Source organism: Myotis nattereri, assembly GCF_964212035.1.
Source record: "Myotis nattereri genome assembly, chromosome: 1".
In the NCBI taxonomy this organism is placed as follows: Eukaryota; Metazoa; Chordata; class Mammalia; order Chiroptera; family Vespertilionidae; genus Myotis; species Myotis nattereri.
The window spans coordinates 62,576,088-62,592,533 of NC_138075.1; positions in this window are offsets into that span (position 1 = coordinate 62,576,088).

The following is a 16,446-nucleotide window of genomic DNA, read 5'->3' on the forward strand; positions in this document are numbered from 1 at the left end:
CAAATTGCATGACATTGGGCAAATTATATAACCTCTCTGTGCCCTATTTCTACAGGTCTAAAATAAGAATAGCAGTATCTATTATATATTGCTGTTATATTAATAAGAAACGTCATAAGTATATTGCCTAACCTAGCATATTTTAGGCACATAACAGTAAGTAATAGGTAAATTTTATTGTCTAGGATCATTTTATTCTCTACTATACAAGCAATGCCAAAGGTCTTGGAATTTTTTTGTTTCTTAAACATAAACTTAATTTTTAATGAGCTGTGAACTTTGAAAATGGGCTGAGTAAAATGAATTCTTTCTCCTATTACCACCTTTATATCTATGTTACACTTTATTATTTTTTAAATATATTTTTATTGATTTCAGATGGGAAGGGAGAGGGCGAGAGAGATATAAACATCACTGATAAGAGAGAATCATTAATCAGCTACCTTCTGAATGCCCCCCACTGGATCAAGCCTGAAACCTGGGCATGTGCCCTTAATGTGAATCAAACCTGGGATCCTTCAGGCTGATACTCTACCCACTGAACCCAACCTGCTAGGGCTATACATTACACTTTATATAAAAACTAGAGGACTGGTGCACAAAAATTTGTGCACTTGAAGGGGTCCCTCAGCCCGGCCTGTGCCCTCTCGCAGTCTGGGACCCCTTGGGGGATGACCACCTGCTAGCTTAGGCCCACTCCCCAAGGGATTGTGCCTAAGATAGCAGTCAGACATCCCTCTGGCAGCCCGGGAGCCGTCGGCGGATGTTCACTTGCCAGCAGGGAGCAGGCCTAAGCTACAGTCGGACATCCTTAGTGCAGCTGAGGAGGCGAGAGAGGCTCCCACCACCACCGCTGTACTGGCAGCCATCAGCCTGGCTTGTGGCTGAGCAGAGCTCCCCCTGTGAAAGCGCAATGACCACCAGGGAACAGCTCCTGCATTGAGCGTCTGTCCCCTGGTGGTCAGTGTGTGTCATAGTGACCAGTCATTCCCAGTCGTTCTGCTGTTAGGGTCAATTTGCATATTACCCTTTTATTATATTAGGATAGAGGCCTGGTGCATGGGTGGGGACGGCTGGTTTGCCCTGAAGGGTGTCCCGGATAAGGGTCAGAGTCCCGCTGGGGTGCCTGGCCAGCCTGGGTAAGGGGCTGAGGACTGTTTTCAATCTGACCACATCCCCTTCAGGGTGGAATTCCCCACTGGGGTGCCTGGCCAGCCTGGGTGAGGGGCTGATGGCTGTTTGTAGGCTTTCCAAGCCCCCCAGCAGGGACCCTCAGCCCATAAGAGTGTGACCAGCCTGGGTGAGGGGCTGATGGCTGTTTGTGGGTTGGTCACAGCCCCTTCAGGGTGGGGGTACTGCTGAGGTGCCTGGCCAGCCTGGGTGAGTGGTTGATGGCTGTTTTAAGGCTAGCCACAGCGCCTTCAGGGTAGGGGTCCCCGCTGGGGTGACTGGCCAGCCTGGGTGAGGGGCTGATGGCCGTTTTCAGGCTGGCCATGCCTCCTTAAGGGTGGGGGGTCTTGCTGGGGTGCCTGGCCAGTCTGGGTGAGGGTTTGATGGCTGTTTGCAGGCTGGCCAAAGCCCCCAGTGGGGACCCTCACCCCATGAGGGTGTGGCTATCCTGGGTGAAGGGTTGGTGGCTGTTTGTAGGCTGGCCACGGCCCCCAGCCACCCAAGCTCCCAGTGGAGGCTGGTTGGAAGCAGGTATCTGGAATTTATTATCTTCTATAATTGAAACTTTGTTGCCATGAGCAGAGGCCTCAGCTGGCTCAGGGCTGATGGGAAGTTTGGCTTCCTCCATCGCCCGGGCAACCAAACCTCCTGTTTGCTCCAGCTCCGTGGATGCCGGCTGCCATCTTGGTTGGGTTAATTTGCATATAGTCGCTTTGATTGGTTGGTGCGCGTGGCTTAGGGCATAGTGGCAGTGCGGTCAATTTGCATGTTTCTCTTTTATTAAATTAGATTGGTTAAAAGCTTTTGTTACACAGCTACTATTCTGTCTTCCAAATACAGTAAGACTCATTTTTCAGAAAGTACACTGAGTGCTGTTACTAGGGAAGAATGAGGACTAAGAGACCATAGAAGTGAGGTCAATAGAAGTGATTTCCATTCACAGTGAAGTGCTCAATAGTGTTTTCCCTGATTCTGGAGGAAAGGGCAATCTGATGATTTCCCTAGGACATTGTATAGGACAGTGGTCAGCAAACTCATTAGTCAATAGAGCCAAATATCAACAGTACTTCTTCAAAATAGACTCACCCAGGCTGAAAATCGACTTCTGCACATGGGCCACGAAGTTTCAATCACACTGTACTTGCGCCTGCACATGGTATTTTGTGGAAGAGCCACACTCAAGGGTCCAAAGAGCCGCATGTGGCTCACGAGCCACAGTTTGTTTTCATTGTTATCCTGTATAGTGGAATTTAGGAGCTTGAAGTTACAAAAACTCCACTTGAATTACTAGACTTCAAAGTGTGATTATTATGCTGGGAATATGTTCTCAGTTGATCAATATCTGACATATCTAGCAAATTTTTAGGTATATAATGCTGTTATTATTCATTTTTTGTGTGTAATAATATTATTTTTTCAGAGTTTTACAATAATAAAGTTAAATCAATGGGAATATCTGGTCCATAAAAAATAGGCATGAACCAATAAACAATAATTGAGATAAGAGATGTGCACTATAGTCTTTTTTATTGCTATTGTTTGAGGAAATTATATTTTCAATTTTACTTATCTCTCAACTACAGAGCTAGGCCATGCAACATTATTCTAAGGCTGGAACTAAACTCTGCCAATGTATATTTTGCATTCAGTTACCTCTCTTTTATTACATTACTGTATTTTAAAATTGGGATTGAATTAAGTGTGGGAAGTCTACTTAATACTAAATGTAAAGTATATCCACTTTTCATCCAATTACTCAAAACTTAAGTATTTCTATACTTGTTTGATCTTCCATCTGGTCAGTCTTACATCATCTATGTAATTGACATTATGGGATACTTCTTTTGAAAGAATAAATTTGTGTTAATGACACTAAGAATAAGTCAAAGTTAACCCTATTTTTTTATATTGGAATGCAAATAAGTCAAAGTTATCCTTATTTTTTTATATCAGATTGCAAATATATTATCTTTTTCAGTTACATTAACATAGTCTCAAGAGTACATATTTATTGAGCCACTTACTTGTTCCTTGAACAGACAGCAACTGAACCAGATAGAAAAGGGTTCCACTGTTTGCTTTTAAAAAGCCCTCAGTCTAATAGAAAGTAATTATATAACATATGATATAATATATAATACATGTATATCATATTGTCTATCATGATAATAAATATTATTTATGTTTTGTCCACTGTGCTATCGTCCTCCAATTTAATTATTTTTTCTTTTTGTTTTCATCCTGTTCCTGAATCCTTGCTTCTCTAAAATCAAAAGAATATTTTAGAGTCAAAAAGCATATTACTTCAAATTATGTTTCTAAAGGGGGTCCACTTGAGGAATCTTTCTGTAGCATTTCTACCATAGGTATGGATTAAGGGAAGCATTGGTCAAGTATTCTTTAGTAAATATTTGGTATGAAATGGACAACACAGGAAAAAAAAGGTTGTTGCTATTTTATGACCAATTTCTTCCTGGTTCTCTAAAACATAACTTAACTAATCTGTTATTTTACTCAGGTCATAGATTTGACCAAATCTCCAGCTCCGTGGCCGCCTCTCAAGGAGTGGCTGGGGGCCTGAGTCACCAGGGGAGACCCAGGCTTGCAGCCTGCCCTGGCCACCGCTCAAGGTACAGAACAACACGCAATAGGCCTTCCTTCCCCTGGCTTCTGGCACCGGTTTTCCTTCGGCACCTGGGACCCCGGCCTTTGGTCCGGCCACAGTGGTCACAGCGAAGCTTGGCTTCTCTGCGGTCACAGTGAGGCTTGGTTTCTCCTCTGAGGCCGTGGTGGAGAAGCCAAGCCTCTTCAGTCTTCAGTCTTCACTCTTCCTCCGACTGGAGCCTTCAGTCTCCGCTCAGTGCCTGCATAGGCAAATTAATGGCCATCTTTTTTGGCTTAATTTGCATACTCATCCAATTGGCTGGTGGGTGTAGTGGAGTGACACCAATTTGCATGTTTCTCTTTTGTGTGTGTGTGTGTGTGTGTGTGTGTGTGTGTATTTACTGATCTGACCAAAAAATAGGTATGATTTTAATTCATTCACTATTGTTGTGTTGGCTGTTCTCATTTTTTAATTTGACAATCTAAGGGAAAAGAGGTCAGTGACCTTGACTAAACAGTCAAGTATTGCATGTTTTAAAAATTCTTCTGGCATACTGGTTGAAATTCGCTGTTTTGAGGAACCACAGTTCTCTTCAAAATAGATTGCATTCGTGAAACAAATTCCTCTCTGTGTATCTAACCAGTCATTTGAAGTGCATATCAGGTCACTCTTCATCAAGTCTGCTACTACATCTCTTTCATTAATAAACACTGACATTTCAAATTTCAGCTGTATGTTCCTAAACCGATGTTCATTATACAAACAAAAGAGCAACTGCAGATATCTCCGGCATCCATTCTGCCATGTGTGGTTTTATAAAACTGTTTTATTTGGGTTTTATTTTAGTTGGTTTCTCAGTCATGATTGTGCAGAAGTTTTTTTCGCCACATTATTTTAAGAATAGTAATAGCAAGAAGGTAGTATTCATCTACAGATTTAAATTCCAGAGAAACATCAGCAGTTGCTGTGATCAGCAATGTGTGATCAGTGCTTGACCCTTTGCCTTCCCTATGGAATTGCATTACTTCTGACATAGACTGGGGAAATATCAGTTCGCAGAAGTACACACAGCTAAGTGGTATACCATCCTTCTGGGATGGGACTTACTTTTTAGAGCTGATGTTAGTAAAAGTAGGTTCATTTCACAAATAGCAATTTCAAGGTACAATAAAGTAAATCACAAAACGGCACAGAAATTAGTAGGAAAGTTCTGAGGAAAAATATATGGATTAGAAATGATTTAATATTCATTCGTGGGCTCAGTCATTCCACATATATGGATTGCCTATAATGTGCCAGGCAATGAAGGAGTTAGGTGGGATATTTGAAGATAAATCCATATCTTGTATAAAGGGGACTGCTAGCAAGTTCACAGAAAAACCATATACTGAAGTCTACCAGGAGCAAAGAACCAGGATCTTGGAGACTTTAGGGGGATCATATAATTTATAGTTTTCCCCGGGAGAACCAGAGGACAAGCCCAGGGAGGAGATATAAAAATTTGCCAAGGGGAGGAAGTAGTCAGAGAATGTTGTAATTGAGATACAAGAGAAGACAGGGCATGCCCAAGCGGTAGAAATCATAAAGGATGGTGAGAGCACGTAGTATGCAGGACAAGTATGATAAAGGTGAAACACAAGCCAGTTTAGAGTTTTGAATTTCATATTGGAATTTGTCTGAAGGCCTTGGAACCATTAAGAAGTTTATAGCAGAGGAGGACCATGATCAGATGAACACATTAGAAAAATCACCTTTGAATACTGCATAGGGGATTGATGATGGGGTGGAGAGAAACAGTGATACCAGTTAGGAGGCTATTACAGAAATCTAGGCAACGAATAATGGAATACAATTATGATAATGGCATGATGAATGCAATGGATGAGTCAAGAGATAAAGGATATAAAGTGATACACAGCTTGGCGGCTTGTGAAATATATAGGATGAAATGGAAGAAAATGTTCATGCTTCTGTTTTGGCTAGGTAATGGGATAGTTGGTGGAACAATTCAATGAGATAGAAAAAAAAAGTAAAAATGAAGGGAAAATTGAGTTTTTAATATAAATGGTATAATCCAAAAGTGATGTCTAGTGACAATTAGATATTTGGGTCAGGGGCTCAGAAAGACAACTAGGCTGGAAATCTAGTTTTGAGAATCAAGAAATTGAAGTGAATATAAAATGTGCAGTGAGAAGGATGAAACTGTGAAGAACATCATGTTTTTCAAGACAGGCCCAAGGACAATGACCCATGAAGGAAAATTAGAACTATGTGGAATTCATAAAAGCCAAAGAAAAAGCAGTAGAGAAAAAGCAACTGTGCCCAATTCTAGTTAGAAGTTCTATAGAAATAGCATCAAAGTTGTCATTTTGATAATTATTATGAGAGCAGTTTCAGTACAGAGATTTAAATGGCAAAACAGGAAATATTGGCAACACTTTGAATAGCAGATAATCAATATAAGCCTTTAGGAATATAACACATAACATATTTGAATATAACATATTTAAATATAAAATTCTAAGGGCCCAAGACTGGTGAGTGGTCTAAGCAATGCATAGGCATGGTGGGGTGTGCTAAAAGGGTAGTGAGGTTTCTTTGGCTAGAACAGAATCCATGAAGAGAAAGAGAGGTTCAAAGCCCTATATATATTCCCATGCATGAAACTGCTTCTGCACTTTATATCTGAGCTTCATAGAAACTGTTAGTAGCAACCTTAGGAACTTCCTGGTGGGGTGTAATTTGAAACTGGCCCAGTATCCGGATGGCAGAGGGAGACCAAAGAAAGAGGCAGGCCACTCCAGATTAGTAGGTGGCAGGTTTAATAATCAGGAGAACTGACATTTGAAGCTTGGCGTGGGTGGGCCACAAGAGGAGTAGATCTCCACTTGCTCCCACCAGAATCTTAAACTTGATATTCTGGCGTTAACTAGGCTCATCATGTAAACCATCTAAATGGTCTCACTCACCTTATAGTACTACCTCTAGGGTGTGTCCATGGAAAGCTTCTAGTATGGGGGAGGTAAATGGAGTGTATATCCAAGGTGAGGAGTCTCCTATTGTCTGGTTTAAGCTTGTGGGTCAACTGCTGGTCATGTCCTCTCAATGATCTCTTCCAACAGAAGTGCCTCTGAATGGCAAAGCCTGGGTCACCTGACCACAGGGGAGGATATCTGGGTGAGTTTTCTAGCTTCTCTCTCAGAAAGCAGGACTCATAATGTAAGCAATTTTCCCAAATGTAAGAAGGGTGATGATCAAAGATTATGACTGAAAATATTAAAATATCCACCAAATCCCCTATTATTTGACATTAAATTTGAAGTGATATGGTTACCAGATGGGTTCTGGGCCCAGAGGTGGGGATCTGCCTAGGGCCCATTGATACTGTATGAGTTCCTGACTTTGTGCAGGAAATATTTCACAAGATGAATCCAGGTTGCTTTTAAAAGTATGTTTATTAAAGTTGGGGACAGTGAAATGAAAGAAGGGCTTAAGGTAGGAGAAGCAACAGGAGAGAGCCTGGTGGAAGGGGGGATTGCTTTGGATCTTTGAGAAAGTAAAGTTACAGTGACAGAGGTGAACTCACTGGGAAGTCAGAGAAAAATGGGGCCCTGGGGACAGGTTAAGGGGGTTAGCCTGGGATGAGCTGCTGCTACCCACTGCTCCCCTGGTTGCAAGTCTCCTGGGGTCCTTTGGCGATTAGGAGATGTGTGCCTGTGGAGGAAGACAGCCTTGTTGCATTCAGTTACTATCTGGAAGTAGCTCATAGGGAAGGGAAAGTTTCAGGCTTGCTCACGTGAGGAAGAGTGTGCTTGGAATCCTTTGTTTGAGTTTTGTTGTTGTTGTTTGTGTGTGTTGTTTTGTGTGTGTGTGTGTGTGTGTGTGTGTGTGTGTGTGTGTGTTTTATATTTGCTTGGCCAGCTGGAATCCTACCGGAGGTGTCAAGGGATGTCCTTAACAGATTTTTCATTAGCTTTTTTTGGTGTGTCCTTCAATATGTTGATTCATTAAAACGTATATATAAAGGGACCAGAGTTATTTTCTGTTTAGTTTTATTTTTAAAGAATGTTATTGAAAAGGGACTAGGACTGAAGCAGATCTACGCCCAGACAATCTGGAATGTGTAAACCTTTTGCTCCTAAGTGTCCTTGGTTTTAGAAGATAAAACCTTATAATTTATTAACTGTTTTTAAGTTGCTCTAATTGTTTGGCCTTGTCTAATTAATTGTCTCAGTTTCCCCTATTCCACTTGTTGAGGAATTTTCCTAGCTTCTTACTATCCTGCCTCCATATAAGGCAAATCAGAAATAAAAACTGGTTTGGAAACTATGCTTACAGAGGTTCAATTTAGTTTGGGATATGGTAAATATAAATGTTGAAGTCAAGAAAAAATATATCAAATATAAAGTTCATGAATATGATACAGTATTAGGAGTTCTCTGGTAAGAAATTATGGTTGAAATTATGGACATGGGTGACACCAAGAAAGGAGAAAGTAGAAAATGACAATATAAATATTTCAAGGTATTGAGGGATGCCTTTGCTTAAAGGATAAAGTGAAACAAAAATAGGAGTTAAGAAAACTATGGTGAGAAATATAGAGAGGATAAAATAGGTGCCAAATCAAAACAGGACAGTGTTTTAGGGTGTGCAAATACTTAGAGAAGTCAAAAGGAGGGAGAGTTCATTTGGATCTTGAGCAGTTGTTGGTGAATTTAGAGAGAATATCTTCATTAGACAATAAAGAGTAAAGGTTTGGATTACTGGGTGTATTAGTCCAAGTCCTTCAAGCAGTACACACGAACAGGATTAAAGATCCAATGATTTTATTAGAGGAAATGCCTGTGAAAGATGAGGATGGAGCAAGACAAAGCTGGGAGAGTCATCAGATAATGATACAAGTGAAGGAGAAAAGGGGGGAAGGTAAGTAGACGCTCTCAGATTCATGTGCAATTTAAAGAAGGTTCAGGAAGGTCATCAGGGAGTCCTTGAGCCAAACCTGGCCAGGGGAATCCTGTGTCTACCAGGAAAGAGCCTGTCTTAATATCCCTGTTGCACTCAGTTACTTCCTGGAAGCAGCGCATAGGAAACTTGACCTCTGAGCCAGTGTGGCATTAGATTTCAGAACCCAGCAACTGGGTCCCTTGATTAGTTTTGCTCCATGTAGCTGGAGGCCTCCAAGGCAAGTTCTTATGAGCACCACAGCAGCAGCAAATGAGGATGCGGTGAGAAATGGGCAATGCAGCATATCTATAAGTAAAGCAACTTAAGAAAATTACAAAATATTTTATGTAATATGAGATGATATGGTATCACTTAAATTACATTATTTATTAGGATAATGGGAATGTGAGAATATTTGCAGGTGTTTAAATATTGTCTCTAGAATGTACTATTTACAAACATAAGTGCTAGCAGATAATAAAACATAGTCCCAAAATTGACAGGAGGGCTTAGTTTGGGCAAGGAAAAGAGATTGTTCAGCCTCAAAAACCAAAGTGAGAAAAATTTGGAAGAGGAAATACTGAGAAGTTTTAAAACAAGAGGAGGGAAAACAAATTAAGTTCTGTAAATTAGGAAGCAAGGTGGAAGAAAAGTGAGGATGAGAGCAAGTTGGGATTGAGCCAAGAGATTAAAATTTGCTTTTCATAATGCGAAGGACATCTAATTGGTATCAACTATGAATTAATGACAGGTTTTCTGTGAAGCCAAGTGAACTGGCTGGAAAACATTCTTCAAACAATATGCGATTCTTCATTCAAATAGTATGCAATTCTCTAGCACTGTTCAGCAGCCTAGGATCTGAAGGATACAGAGTGAAATTTTAGAAGAGCAGATACGTAGAGAAATTATCCTAAAATGATATTGAGAATGTGAATGAAATAATTTTAAATGTGAAAAGGCAAGTGAAAGTACAACCAGAGTGACAGACTTTCATAGTATAAATTCTGAAGCTTATACAATCCATAATTATTTAAAAATATTTTTCTTTTTATTTTGTTCTCTAGAGTATATTTTTTTCAATTACAGTTGACATTTGTTGTTATATTAGTTTCAGATATGCAGTGTAGTGGTTAGACATTTATATAACTTATGAAGTGATCCCCTGATAAGTCCAGTACCTACCTGGTACCATACATTGTTATTCCAATATTATGGACTATTGGTATTCTTTAACATTTTAATCTTGTACACAATCAATTTTAATATGTCTAGGTCATATGAACATTCATAATAAATAAATCATAATAAAATTTGATCATAATAAAAATTAAGATCCTTGGTATCATTTACTACAAATACAGAATTCCTCTTCTATTCCTTAATTAGATTGCCTACAAATCACCCACATGTGATTAAGAAGCAAATATGGTTACTAGGGCCCAAAGAAGCAATTTGTAATGTATCATATGGCTGAAGATATGTAGGTAGTAGCCATTAGCAAACTAGCAGAACCTATAATCGCCTCAACAAAATGAAATACCTTGAAATAAATGTAACCAAAGATGTCAACGAACTGTACTCAGACAATTATAAGATACCAAAGAAAGAAATTGAAGAATATACAAACAAATGCAAGCATTCTAAAAACTGTTACTTTATACTCTGTTTCTGATAAATTGCTTGCCTCCATTTCATTTAGCTCTTTTTCTGGAGATTCCTCCTTTTCTTTCATTTGGGGCCTCTTTCTTTGTTTCCCCTTTTGACTGTTTCTCTGTGTTTGTTTCTGTGTGCTGGAAAAGACTGCTCTGCCTCTCGGTCCTGGTGGGGCGGCCATTGTGGGATCCAGAGATCTTGTCTCCTTGGTCATCTGAGCTGGGTGCTCTAGGAATGCCTCTTGTGTGGGTTATGTGGAGCCTCCTGTTGAGTTTGGACCTTAATTTCTATTGTCCCATTCATGGGTGGGCTCAGCCCTCAAGCTTGCTGACTGTGAGTTTCAACCCTGACCACATTGTGCCTACTGTTATATAGGTGCCTCATAGCATCTTTTCCTGCCCCCTCTTTGTGCTCCCTGCTCACAATATTTCAGATCAGCTCTTTTTCAATTGTATTTGTTGTTTTTTTTTAAGCCAAATGCTCTACAGTTCAGACGCAAGTCCAATCCAGTGCTGGGAGTAAGCAGATGAGGCTTCCCTAGTCTGCAGTCATCTTGACACTCCAGATCACAATTATTTTTGAGTCCCGAAGGACTGGTTCTGAGAACCTTCCAAGAGCTAGAGAAAAACCCGAAAGCTGTAAAGTGGACAACCACCTCCAAAGGAAGAGTACCTGCCTGCCAACTCAGTAGTCTCCTTCGCAAAAATCCAGCAGGTCCTCCCTGGCAGGGAGAGTGTTCTGAGGGGATCACTGAAGCCTGGGAGTGGGGAGGGACAGTGGGAAAGTGAGCAATGCAAAGACTTTCTTTGTCTGGCCCTCACAATGACTCTCTTCCTGCCTTTGGTATCTTGTTAGGAATTGCACTGAATCTATAGATTGCTTTGGGTAGTATAGATATTATAATGATATTAATTCTTCTGATACATGAACACCATATATGCTTCCATTTGTTGGTATCTTCTTCAATTTCTTTCTTCAGTGCCTTATAATTTTTTTAGTAAAGTTATTTTATAGGCTTTGTTAAATTTATTTCAATTTTTGAGGCAATTATAAGTGGTGTTTTTTGTTAGTTTCCATTTTTGATAATTCATATTTGCTGTATAAAAATGCAACTGATTTCTGGATATTTGTTTTTATTCTGCTACTGAATTAATTTATCAGTTCTAGTAGTATTTTTGGTGGAATATTTAGGCTTCTCTATAAACAGTATCTTGTCATCTGCAAATAATGACAATTTTACTTCTTCCTTTCCAATTTGAATGCCTTTATTTTTTCTTATTTTCTATTGCAAGAAATATTAAAGGGTCTTCTTTAATGATAATAATAAGAAAAGCAGAGGAGCATAGTTAAAAAATAAAATGGTAATAAACATGTACCTATCAATAATCATTTTTATTTTTTTATTATCGTTTGAAGTATTACAAATAGTAGCACATATGTATCCTTTTCCCCACAATTTTATCTCCCCCAGCCTCCCCAACTTTCCATGCCCTGGCACTGCCCTTACCCCCGCCTAGTGTCTGTGTCCATTGGTTATTTTTATATGCATGCATACAAGTCCTTTGGTTGATATCCCCGCCCTCCAACCCTCCCCTACCTTCCCAATGAAGTAATGTAAATGTTCCAATCAAAAGACATAGGGCAGCTGAAGGGATAAGAAAACAAGACCCATATATATGTTGCCTACTAGAGACCCACCTCAGAATGAAAGATCACACACACTAAAAGTAAAGTGATGGAAAATGATATTTCATGAAAATGGAAATGAAAAAAAATAACTAGGATAGCATTACTTATATCTGGCAAATAGACTTTAAAACAAAAGCTATAGTAACAAAGAAGGACACTACATAATGATAAAGGGAGCAATCCAACAAGAGGATATAACCCTTATAAACACTTATATACCCAACATAGGAGCACCTACTTACATAAAGCAAATCTTGATGAACATAAAGGGAGAGATCAACAGTGAAAATGTTGTAACTTTTAAACATTTTCTAGATTTCCTATTAATCCCTCACCCTGATTTTTATTTTGCCTCAATGATAAATTATTATATAACATTTTTCACTTTATGCTTGTTGGAAGTTACTTTCAGTGAGTTATTTACCATCTGTCCTCAGACAGTTTTTGTAGTTACTGACATCCATCAAAACATTCAGATAAGTAAGTGTTTTTCAGAAGGTCAACCTTCAAGTTTCCTCCTTTCCCCATTTCACTTAATCTCTGCCCACAATAAGGTCTAGAATTCATTATATGTCACCTCGGGCAGTAGTCAATTTTGCATTTTATTTTCTACTGATATGTTGAAATCTCCACTACAGGAGGTGATAAAAAATGGTTTGATGCAGTGGTGCTTTGATAAAAATTACTGCCACTAGTGATAGTGATAATAATTATTATTGCTGAAGTTTATAGAGCATGTTTTATATTCCAGGCCTTGTGCATTGCACCTTAGAACTGGAAGAGACAGAATTCACATCCAGATATGTTGAAACTTATCACATGAGCTTAATGCCCCTGTTATACGGAGAAGGACATAAAAAAGTAAACAGTTGTAAGGATCTTTCCACACATCTTGTATTGGGAGGAAATCACTCAAGAAATAACATCTTTCTCATACATATGCAAATCTGTTTTTTGAAATATTATATCTTGGGGATTCTAATTAGCTTTTACTTTTGAGAGGTAGAAATGTGTTTAGGGAAGACACACTTCTTTGACAAGAATGATTCAAGTCAATGACACTAGAAAAGGAAGGGTTCCCAGCTTCTGTGTTTTAGTGTCTTGGTCTCCCAACAAACCTGAGTGTCATTCTGTTGTCATATCCTAGCTCAGCTTTTCTCTGGCCTTATTTATTTGGAAAAGGTACCACCTTAACTATCACACTTGTCTGAATTTCTGTCTATGAAAAAACACTGTGAACATTTTTCCAAGCCTCTCTTCAAGCATCTCTAACAGATAATCCTGCGTTGATTGCAACTCATAAGTAGCACAATAAGCCTAAACCAAGCATAGCATTGTTAATTTACTTGGCTGTTGATTTTTAAAATCTTTTTAAATCTCTGTACTCTATTTCAGCGATACATTTTGATAAAATGTTGGTGACTGATTCTCAGGGAACAGCAAGATTCATGAAAGAAAAAAAATGAAGTCAGGGAAGCTTTAGCCCCCAAGGAGCACAACAATAACCTTTGCTATACAGAATAGAGGGCTTCATAGTATAATTATGGAATAGAATTCATACTGACAGTGTGGCCAGTCAGAAGAGAGGCTTAGTTGGGTTCCTTTGATGTGACCCTGACATCCTGCTGGACAAATCTAAAGCTCTATTTCTAACTGAACGCTCAATTGAATGTGCCACAATCTTTTAAAAATTCAAACTAACAAACCTACTCTATGTGATAAATATTCTGCAGACACTGACAATGGTGCCTGCTTTCTATCTGGCATTCACTAATGTGTTCCTAACATTAATAACAGAATGAAGGAGAGGGTGGCCTACCTGTGATTTGTTTCTTCCTCAATCTTTTCCAATTCTGCATGAAAATGTCTTCAAAGTGTTCAAGAACAAGTGCCTGATATTTAGAGTTTGGAAGAAAACAAACAAGGGGATGGAAATAGGATTGTAAAAGAAAGACAATGTTGACCTTGAACTATTTTGATTAAAAAAAAAGCTTTTTTAAAGTTTTTATTTAAATTATCATTTGTTGACAGAACATGAAAATCCTTCTTTAAACCTGTTATTAGAATGAATATTTAATATGTGTTTCCTACATCTTGGGTGATATTGTACAGTGTTTCTGACAGCAGGGATCAGCCTCAGCAGGTCTGTCATTATTGTCCTAGGTCAACAGAGCCATAACAAAATAATTTAGAGCTTTAAATATAGCTTTCAAATTTAGCTTTGAAAACAGAGATGTAAATAGATGCATAACTCATGAATAAGTTGATTATCCTACCCTAAGGATTCAGAAGTGCAATCTCTTAAAATAAATGTCAAAATCAAGAATGAGCTAAGAAAAAAATATAATTAGCTAAGAACAATGTATTTGTTATGTAGTATGGTCATTTTTAGAAAAATGTTTAGTAAATATTTAGTAATTATGGGGGAAATGTTTTGAAGTGCCAGAAAATGGATATATTTTTTCAAGAAAGATAGCTTCAAAGTCATGTAAAGCTGTTTAATTTTTAATAGGAGACCTTGAGAAAGGATGAGAGAAACTAAGGTTTAGCAACTGTAAATAAGTTGGTAAAATGGTGATGTCATTTTTTCTGATTTGGTCTTTTTTTTTGTAGTATTCTACAAACCAACCACCCCAAAAGGTATTCCTCTGTCTTTTCAAGGATTCAGAAGCTATGTCTGCTTAGGAAAAGGATAGAGGTAGGAAAGGGAATTAAGGAGGATTTCTTTTTGAGTTTGAATCTCTCCAGAACCTACTTTGCATTCAGAAACTCAGAAATGAAGCAGCATTATAACTAGTTTGGTTGGTATTCTTTATTCATGCTTGGGGTATTCATCCATTCATCAAAAATACTATCTATTTCTACCAAAGCACTACTGTGGATTTGGTGGCAAATATGATGACCATTGAGAAATATAGACAAAGTTTTTACCCTATAGGAATTTACAGCAGAATAGAGAAGTAAAGAAATAAACAAATACATAATAGTACACAGTAGTACATAGACAGTGCCATTAAAGGTTACCTGAAATGTGTTCTGAATGTTCAGAGGTCAAGAGATTAAGATAAATGCATTAAGAATTTATAGGTTATACCATAAGATCGAATAAAATAAAGTCACTAAAAGGAATATTGTGTATGTATGTTTACAACAGAAGAAGCTTCATGATATATCCTATCTAATAATAGACAAACATGGTAATTAACCATACCTCCGACATACTTCCCATTAGCTAATCAGGGCGATATGCAAATTAACTGCCAACCAAGATGGCGGCCGGCAGCCAGGCAGCTGAAGTGAACAGGAGGCTTGCTTGCTCCAGTGATGGAGGAAGCCAAGGTTCCCCGCCTGCCGCTGCGGGTCTCTGAGCTGCACTCTAAGAAACAATGTTGCAATTATAGAAGCTAAACAAACCCCAGAAACCTGCTTTCAGCCAGCCGACCCTCAGAGCTGGAGCTGCAACAGTGTTTCAATTATAGAGGCCAAACAAACCCAGATACCTGCTTTCAGCAGCCGAGGTCTCAGAGCTGGAGCCGAGCCTCAGAGCTAAAGCCGGCTCTCAGTTCCAGTGACAGCCATAGAAGGTAAATAAATCCCAGAATAAAAAGAAAAAAAGGAGAGGTTGGGAGCTTCAGTCACCCGCCAGCCTGAAAATGGACCTCAGCCCCTCACCCAGACTGGCCAGGCACCCAAGTGGGTCCCCCAACCTGATCCAGGACACCCTTCAGGGCAAACCAGCCGGCCCCAACCCGTGCACCAGGCCTCTATCCTATATTGTAACAGGGTAATATGCAAACTGACCCTAACAGCAGAAGGACTGGGAATGACTGGTCACTATGACACACACTGACCACCAAGGGGCAGATGCTCAATGCAGGAGCTGCCCCCTGGTGATCAGGGTGCTCTCACACGGGAGGAGCTCTGCTCAGCCACAAGCCAGAATGATGGCTGCCAGTACAGCGGTGGTGGTGGGAGCCTCTCCTGCCTCCTCAGCAGCGCTAAGGATGTCCGACTGCAGTTTAGGCCTGCTCCCCGCTGGCAAGTGGACATCCCCCGAGGGCTGCCGGGCTGCCAGAGGGATGTCTGACTGCCAGCTTAGGCCCAATCCCCTGGGGAGCGGGCCTAAGCCAGCAGGTGGTCATCCCCTGAGGGGTCCCAGACAGCGAGAGGGCACAGGCCGGGCTGAGGGACCTCCCTCCCCCCCAGTGAACAAATTTTTGTGCACCGGGCCTCTAGTTGTCAAATAAAATACAGTAATAGCAATTAGGATACAATCCAATTTATTTAAAAATGCTTATATGTGGATTTGTCTACACTGCATATCTACTGTGAATTTGTGTATAAAAGTGATGTAGGTCAATGAGAGTGTTATCCAAAAGCTTAAT